This window comes from Arachis duranensis, chromosome 4 (assembly GCF_000817695.3).
Source record: "Arachis duranensis cultivar V14167 chromosome 4, aradu.V14167.gnm2.J7QH, whole genome shotgun sequence".
NCBI classification, from domain to species: domain Eukaryota; kingdom Viridiplantae; phylum Streptophyta; class Magnoliopsida; order Fabales; family Fabaceae; genus Arachis; species Arachis duranensis.
Window position 1 is genome coordinate 65,743,762 of NC_029775.3, and position 9,354 is coordinate 65,753,115.

At 42.5% G+C, this 9,354-nt stretch overlaps 1 non-coding gene across 1 annotated transcript; it reads right to left on the minus strand.

Moving 5' to 3' along the window:
- Positions 1-1,376: 1,376 nt before the first annotated feature.
- On the minus strand, positions 1,377-1,483 carry LOC127747087 (small nucleolar RNA R71). Its single transcript, XR_008008890.1, has one exon. It is a non-coding gene; the product is annotated as a small nucleolar RNA R71 (small nucleolar RNA).
- Positions 1,484-9,354: the final 7,871 nt, after the last annotated feature.

Below are 9,354 nucleotides of genomic sequence, written 5' to 3' on the forward strand. Positions count from 1 at the left end.
TGTTCCGAGGGTTACCTGAAACGTGTAGCTCGGTCGTCTGGCAAGACCCGAGGTGGGGGTTCCGTGACCCGAGCTTGATATGCTGAGCGGCTGGTGGTTGTACCTGCAATGACACTCCGATGCTTAAGTTAGCATGGGTCCAAGCAGATATGCGTAGAATGTAGAATGTGTGCCATACCTGGGTGCTCCAGTGTATTTATAGTAGTTGGCTGTGATCTTCCCTGGATAAGATATTCTTATCTTATCTTATCTTTTGGGAGTTTTATCTCTATCTTTGTGGAACCGCCTTTCTCTAGGCCTTTTCGGCCTTTAGCTTTTGGGCTGCGTTCCTTTTGATGGGCCTTCCTTGCTTTAGGGTCCGAGGTCCGACCTTTAGGCGTGGGCCTTAGGGCGAGGTCGGACCTTCTATGAACTTGCCGAGTTGGGGAGCTCGGTCAGGGTATGAACACTTGCCGAAGGAAAATTTGTTGAGAGACAAGTTTTTATGCATCAAGTTTATGGCGCCATTGCCAGGGATTGATTTTGAATCAACAATGATTAAGTTTGAAGATCACTAGATTGAGCATTTTCTTTTTGTTTATTTGATTCAGTCAATTTCTTTTAGTTTGTTTTAATTTCTTCCTCACCCCCTTCACCCTCTTTACTTTTTCATTCTTTCTTTCTTTGATTACAATTCTGCTCATTAACCCACTAACTATTTGATAATTTGCATCACTCACACTAACAATTACTCTAACAAGAATAGTTTCTTCATTTTATCTCTTGTTGTGCAATCTGTCTGTTGTATGACAGGGAGAAGATAAGGAGTTTTAACATCCTTTGATTCAGAACCTGAAAGGACCCTTTGGAGACTAAGAAGGGAAGCAAGAGGGAAAAGAATTTTTGGTGCTGAGGAAGAAGAGGAAGAATACTTTGAACCCAACATGGAAGAGAATTTGGAGAACAATCATGAAGAAGAAGCTCAAAATCATGCCAGAGAAGGCCATGCAAACCGTGCTGGGCAAGAAAGGAGAATTCTAGGCTCCTATATCAATCTTAATCCAGGAAACTGTGGAAGCAGCATTCAGAAGCCCACCATACATGCCAACAATTTCGAACTAAAACCCCAGCTCATCTCTCTTGTTCAGAATAATTGTTCATTTGGAGGAAGTGCTCAAGAAGACCCCAATCAACATTTAACCACCTTCCTGAGGATTTGTTACACTGTGAAGTCCAATGGAGTCCATTCAGATGTCTATAGGTTGCTCTTGTTCCATTTTTCACTCAGGGACAAGGCATCCAAATGGCTTGAATCCTTCCCAAAGGAGAGCTTAACAAATTGGGAAGATGTGGTGAACAAGTTTTTGGCAAGATTTTACCCTCTTCAAAGGATCAACAGGCTGAGAGCTGAGGTGCAAACTTTCAGGCAACAAGATGGTGAGACTCTTTATGAAGCATGGGAGAGATTTAAAGACCTAACAAGAAGATGCCCACAGAGATGTTTAATGAATGGGTTCAACTTCACATCTTCTATGAAGGTCTTTCCTATAAGTCAAAGAAGGTTGTGGATCATTCATCAGGAGGCTCTATAAACAAGAAGAAAACCATTGAAGAAGCCATAAATGTCATTGAAACAGTTGCTGAAAATGACTACTTCTATGCCTCCGAAAGAAGTAACACCAGAGGAGTAATGGAGCTGAACCACATGGATGCATTGTTAGCTCAAAACAAGATGATCACCAAGCAGCTAGCAGATCTTACCAAGAAGGTAGAGGAGAACCAAGTTGCAGCAGCCATCACTTCATCATCAGCTCATGAAGGAGCAAATATAGGAGAAGAAGGTGATTGGGAGCAAGTCAACTATGTTGGAAACTCACCTAGACAAGTCTATGATCCATACTCCAAAACTTATAACTCTGGATGGAGAAATCATCCAACTTTGGATGGGAAAACCAACAAGACCAAGGGCAAGATCAGAGATGCACAACCTCAACTCCAACAACAATGTAACTCATCAACACACCTCACAGAAATCCTACCAACATCCATCTAACCACCCTTCTCAACCACCTAATCTCAACCCAACATCAATAACCGAGGAGAGATTATCAAGGATTGAGGCTCTACTTGAAAATCTATTCAAGGAAATTCAAGATAGTAAAGCTTTCCGGGAAGAAGTGCAATCCAACATGCAGAATCAAGATGCTGCCATCAAGAAACTAGAAACACAGATTGAGTTCTTATTCAAGAAAGACCCTGGACACAACAAATGTAGCAATATTAACTCAATACCAAAGGAGGAATATCAAGATATCACCCTCAGAAGTGGGAAGGAATTGAAGGAGACCCATAAGAAACCACTAGAGAAGAAATTGGATGAAGAAAACAAAGGACATGAGGAATCTCAACCCTCAAGCCCTAAGCCACATCAAGAAGGAGAAGCACTCAAACCATGCTTCTCAAAGGCTCCATACCCCCAGTAGCTACAATTAAAGAAGAGGGGAGAGGAAAACCAATTCTCAAGGTTCTTGGAAATCTTCAAGAAACTACAAATCAACATACCCTTTGCTGAAGCAATAGAGCAAATGCCACTCTATGCCAAGTTCTTGAAGGAATTGATGACCAAAAAGAGAAGCTGGAAGAATAATGAGACCGTGGTGCTAACGGAAGAATGCAGCGCCATCATCCAACACAAATTGCCCCAGAAATTGAAGGATCCTGGGAGTTTCTAAATTCCTTGTATCATTGGGGAAATCACTGTGGAAAAGGCTTTATATGATCTAGGAGCCAGCGTAAACCTAATGTCTCTAGCAATGATGAAAAAAATGAAGATTGAGGAAGCCAAACCAACAAGAATGGCGCTGCAACTAGCAGACAGATCATTCAAATTTCCCCATGGGATAGTAGAAGATTTGTTGGTGAAGGTGGGAGACTTCATCTTTCTAGCAGATTTCGTGGTATTAGACATGGAGGAAGGAGCTAAGACTTCCATCATCCTGGGAAGACCATTCTTAGCCACTGCCGGAGCCATTATTGATTTCCAAAAGGGTGAACTTGTCCTTAGATTACATGAGGAAAAAATGACATTCAATGTGTTTAAGGCCATGAGTTACCCACACAACTCATTGGGAGAATGTATGAGGTTGGACTCCGTAGAAGATTTGGTACAAGAAACTCTTGAAGAAGAACTTGAAGCATCAACAGAAGAAGAATTAGCAGCAAGCGAAGAAGCTGCAGCCGCTGAAATACATGTTCAAGGCATGCTAGAAGAAAATGAGGAAAGAAAAGAAGTGCCCAAACTAGAGCTTAAAGCACTGCCAACCACTCTCAAGTATGCATACTTGGGAGAAAATAAAAGTTATCCAGTGATCATAAATTCAGCCCTCAGCCAAGAATAAGAGGAAGAGTTGCTTCAAGTCTTGCGAAAGCATAAGGATGCCATTGGATGGACACTTGTTGACTTGAAAGGAATCCGTTCAGCCATATGCATGCATAAGATACTCTTGGAAGAAGGTGCCAAACCGTCCATTCAGCCCCAAAGAAGGTTAAATCCAGCAATGAAGGAAGTAGTGCAGAAAGAGGTTATGAAATTGTGGCAGGGAGGAGTAATCTATCCAATTTCAGATAGCCAATGGGTCAGTCCAGTTCAAGTGGTTCCCAAGAATGGAGGAATCACTGTGGTTCCTATTCCGGGGGTTACCTAAAACTGTAGGTCGATCTCGGACGTGATCTTCTGTGCTGGTCAGAACTGTTGTGTCCGACTTGATGATGGTGGCTGGAGCTGCCGTGTCTGACTTGTTGGACTTGGTGATGGTGCTGATCCTTCGTCCCCAGAGGGTGGGGGGTACCTGCAAGGGACTCTGATGCTTATGTTAGCAAGGGTATTAAGCAGGTATTGAGTAGAATCAGAGTATGAGTTATACCTGGGTGCTCCAGTGTATTTATAATGGTGAGATGTGACCTTATGTGGATAAGATAAGTTAGTTATCTTATCTTATCTTTATCTTATCTTCAAGTGAGGTCATTTTATCTTCAAGGGAACTGCCCTTCTCTCTGTAGGCTTGGGCTGCCTTAGGATTTGGGGTGTGTTCCTCTATTTGGACCCTTCTTTGGGCTTTCCTGGTGACTTGGTCGAGCTCTTTGGAAAGAGGTCAGGTTATTCTGACCTGAAGAGGTCGGTCGCTTTGTCTGTCGAACATCCCGGGTCGGACAGCTCGACCCAGGGTATGAACAGTGCCCCTGCTTGAGCTCGGACTTCTTTGAGGTCGAGTCTTTGACTTTGGTCCTTCTTCGGTGAAGCCGAACTCAAGCATTTTGTCGATTCCTTTGTAGCAACTTTTGAATGTAGAACGTTTTCCTCTAAAAGCGCGCGTTTTTATATCAGCACTTTTTTGGGAACGCGAGAGGGTTTTAATATCTGCATTTAATTGGCATTAATTGCCCCGTTTTCTCTTGGTCTTTTATTTTGAATTTCTCAATCAAAAAACGGTTTCTCTTCTTCACTCCTTCTTCGTAACTTCTCCCTTTACTCTCTCATTTTCTATTTCTTTCGTAGTTTCTTCCATCTGTTCTGTCACTTCATTCTGTGGAAGAGGGGTGACTTCTAGCTTTTTTCCTCCGCAGTATTCCACTTTCGAGGGGTGGCTTTGTGGCTTCTGTTCTTTTGGCTTTTGAGGTTTTCTTCTACCTTTTTCCAGGTTTGTTTTTTCTTTCTTCTATTTCCTTATATGTGGGAAGTTTGCATTTTGTTTAGAGGAAGTTTGGGTCTTTCTGCTTTTATCATGCCTGATTGTTGCATGCTCAGGAATTTCTTCGTTTATGGTGCGAATCTTTTTTCTTGTTGATTTGGATCTTTTTCTTTATGTTGTCGTCGTTTCTGCTTGTGCCTTCGCTGATGATTTTTGCTTGATTCCAGAAAAGTTTGCGTCTTTGCTGTTTTTCTGCTTGGCATTTTTGGTGTTTTTGACAATGAACTGTAGAAGGGTGGAGACTTTGCATTTTTACTTCCTTTGTATCCTTTGAGACTTTATTTTCTTTTTGATGAGTGTCAGGACGTGAGCTGTAGAGATTTCCTAAAAAACCTTGCTTTGTTACTGCCTCCAAGGGATGCCCCAGGACTTTTGGCTTGAGTCTTGGGGTTTTCCTTTTCTGTTTGTCCGTCCGTCGAGTTGTTTTGCCCCTCATCCGAGATGTTTTTTAAAGTAATCCACTTTTCTTTTCTTTTTGTAAGATTTTAGTTGGCCTCATGTCTTCCCGAAATAACGTTGTAGAGATGCCTTCCCAGGTCCCTGAGGGCATGGCCAATTGGGTGGACTCGACGGTTCTTATGTGTGTCTCTCTGGTTGATTCTGAGTTTTCCGCGCAGCTTAGGCAATTCCATAGTGTCTGTAGTAATCCTGGTGATGAGAAGAACAATGAACTTGTCCCTCCCTCTTCTGACGAGAGAGTCTGCTTCTCTACTCGGGTTGTTGATGATCGCCCTTTCTTCTATGTTTATGACTTTTTCTTTGGTCAGCTGGGTATCACCCTTCCCTTCACTAAATTTGAGATCGACCTGTTATGGTCTTGTAAAGTCGCCCCCTCTCAACTTCACCCTAATTCTTGGGGTTTCATAAAGATTTTTCAATTGTTGTGCAATGGTTTTGGTATCCCTACTTCCCAATCTCTCTTTTTCTATCTGTTTGTCTTGACTAAGCCCGGAGTGGTAAAAAAGAAGGCAGCTTGGGTCTCTTTTCGCTCTACCCAAGGAAAGAAGCTTTTTTCCATGTTTGATGAGTCATTCCGTGATTTTAAAAACTACTTTTTCAAGGTCCGAGCTGTTGAAGGAGCTCGGCCCTTCTTTCTGGATGAAAACGACGAGCCTACTTTTCCCTTGAAATGGCAAAAAGATGTGAGGGTGTCCCGATATACGTGGGAAATGTTGGATGAGGCTGAGCGAGCTTTTGTGACTATCTTGGAAAAACACTGGGGTCAACCTCCCCATCTCGACACAAAGAAATTTCTAACCAATCCCTCTCTTCTTGAAACTGAGCTGGGTATTTTGTGTTTCCTTTTTTATTTGTTTTTTATTACTCGTAACTGTCTTTTCGGACTTGTAGCTTAATTTCTGTTTTATTTGTAGATGCGATAAAGAATAATGAATCCATGAAAGCTTTTAAAAGAGTGCAGAGGGCGACTACTGCCAAAAACATCTCGGCCAAGGCGGCTGGGGAAGGATCCTCCCAAGTGCACGTGAAGCCGTTTGTGCCGAGTTCCCCTGGGGTGAAGAAGGTGATCCCTATTCCCCAAGTTCGTCTGGTGGATCCTCACCCTACTTCTGCTGCTCCTTCTATTGCTCCTCCCAATAAAATACAAAAAACAGCTGAGCCTTTCGACCTCAACGCTCCTGATTTTAATGCCATTGAATTTGTGGATCAGCAAATCGGTCCCTATGGTACCCTCTCAATGGACGATGTGTCCATCCTCCATCATTTGGAATTTATGGCCTGAAATCACGTACAGATGGCGTATATGGCGGCTGCTATATACCGGACTGCTCAGAATCTTCCTCTCCATGCTACCAAAGCATTTATGGAGAAGGCAATGCAGGAGTTTGACCAGATGAAGGGGCTGAAGGAGGAACTTGAATTAAGGGTGACCAAGTTGGAGAAGGATCTAGAGAATGAGAAAGCGAGTTCCCTTTCACTAGCAGCTTCTTTGAGGTTGGCCGAGGACACAGCCCTGATGCATAAGGAGAGTTACGTTACGACTTATCGGGAGGTGATGCGTCTGAGGGGGGAGTTGGACAATGCCCGGGAAGATTATTATGAGCTCCAAGGTCATCTTGTTGGCAGCGTGACTGCTGCTTACGAGAACTTGAAGGAGCAAGTTCGGGTCATTGCTCCCGAGGCCGATCTCGCCCTTTTCAGACTGGACAATGTTGTCAGGGATGGCAAGATTGTCCCTGATGACGAGGGTGATAATGATGCTGATCCTCCCCCTGTGTCCTCTGCCAAAGTGTCGACCTCTTCTGCTCCTCCGGTTGCACCTGATTCGGATTGCCAGGTTCTGAACCGGGAGGATGGAACTATAGATGCTGTGCCTATTCAGACTCGCCCTCCTTCTCCTTGTCCTGATGCTGCCAAGAAGGCTCCTGATGCTTGTTGATCTCTTTCTAGATATTTATGTAGTTGGCCTGGCTTGTGGGCTCTTTAAAACTTTGTTTATTTTGCTGACAATTTCTAGTTGCTTGTTTTAGCAACTTTTATTTTGAAAATCAAAGAGTAGCTCGCTACCTTTGGTAGGTGTTGATGGCTGCCGAGGCTTTAATAACTTTGTAGATTATATCAAGGTTTTTGACTTGTTTTCTCTTCTTCTTTCTGAGAATGCTGGAACCTTACAGCTCGACTTCTTGGGATTGCTTTGTGCGTTTTGTTTATAGCTTGGATCCTTTGAGTTTGTGTCTATGTGGGTCCGACTTGTTTCTCGGTTTTCTCGCTTGCGTATGTATTTTTGGTGCTCCATAACCGATTCTTTTGCGTTGGTCCCCCTCTAAGTTATTTCTGTAATCCCTTTTCTAGGAACTTTATTAGGTTTCCTTTGGGGATTACTTTTATAACTTGTAGGAGATTGACTTCGTTAGGTTGATCTCTTTCTAAGTTATTTTTTTGTAATCCTCATTTTTGGACCTTTGTCAGGTCTCTTTCAGGGATTACTTTTATAACTTCGTTTTGTAGGAAACCGACTTCGTTTGGTCGATCTCTTTCTAAGTTATTTTTGTAATCCTCTTTCTTGGACCTTTGTCAGGTCTCTTTCAGGGATTACTTTTATAACTTCGTTTTGTAGGAAACCGACTTCGTTAGGTCAATCTCTTTCTATGTTAATTTTGTAATCCTCTTTCTTGGACCTTTGTCAGGTCTCTTTCAGGTATTACTTTTATAACTTCATTTTGTAGGAAACGGACTTCGTTAGGTCGATCTCTTTCTAAGTTATTTTTGTAATCCTCTTTCTTGGACCTTTGTCAGGTCTCTTTCAGGGATTACTTTTATAACTTCATTTTGTAGGAAACCGACTTCGTTAGGTCGATCTCTTTCTAAGTTAAAGTAATCATCTTTAATAGGGTTGGCAGACCTCTTTCCAGGGGTTACTTATAACTTGGGTTGACTTGGTCCGACTTTTGAACGTCGGCCAGTCTTTAAGTTATTATTTTAGCTATCTGTAAGACCTCGTCAGGTTCTTTTTTGGATTGCTTTCGATAACTTCTTACATTATTCTGTGTTCATCTTTGCCGATTTGTAGAAAGTGGTTGGCATCTTTAGATCATCTTTTGGGTGAATCGCGTTTTCACCTTTATTGGACGGTTATCTTTAACGTGATCGTGCAGTGAAATTGTTTTTCACTTTCTGCCGATCTGTTGCTTTATAATCGGACGATGAATACTTCAGATTAATGCGTCTTGAAATCTTATGGAATATCTAAATAAATTTTATTTCAAAGAAATGTGCGAATATATATATGTGGGAATTTTTTCATCCATTTAAGTCAGATAGTGTCTAGGTCTCAACCTGGTGCCTCATTAAAAAACCTTTTTCAGGAAAAAGAGTGCATCCAATAATGAGATCCTTTATCTTTTCTAACTGTAGTACCTTCTTAGGTTACAGGCATGCCATGATCTGGGGAGCTCTCGTCCATCGAGTTCGGACAGTTTGTAGTAGCCCTTCCCAAGTACTTTTATAACTCGGTAGGGTCCTTTCCAGTTTGCTGCCAACTTTCCTTCTCCTGGTCGAGTTGTTCCAATATCATTTCGTATTAGGATAAGATCATTCTCTGCAAAACTTCTCGGTACTACCCTTTGATTATATCTGGAAGCCATTCGGCATTTTAGAGCTTCTTTCCTGATCCGAGCTCTTTCTTGGATTTGGGGTAGTAGGTCGAGCTCTTCCCTCTGAAGTTGTGAGTTTGCTTCCTCATTGTAATGAATTGCTTTAGGCGATCTTTCCTCAATCTCTACTGAAATCATTGCTTCTATTCCGTATGCTAACCGGAAGGGGGATTCCTTTGTGGTGGAATGTGGCGTTGTTCGATATGCCCATAGGACCTGTGGAAGCTCTTCTGCCCAGGCTCCCTTTGCATCTTGTAATCTCTGTTTTAACCCGGCCAATATGACTTTGTTGGCGGCTTCGGCCTGCCCATTGGCCTGTGGATGTTCGACAGAGGTGTACTGGTGCCTTATGTTCAAGTCGGCTACTAGTTTTCTGAAGCCTGCATCTGTGAATTGAGTGCCATTGTCTGTGGTTATTGAATATGGAACTCCGAACCTTGTAACAATGTTTCTATATAGGAATATCCGGCTTCTTTGGGCGGTGGCGTTAGCTAGGGGTTCTGCCTCGATCTACT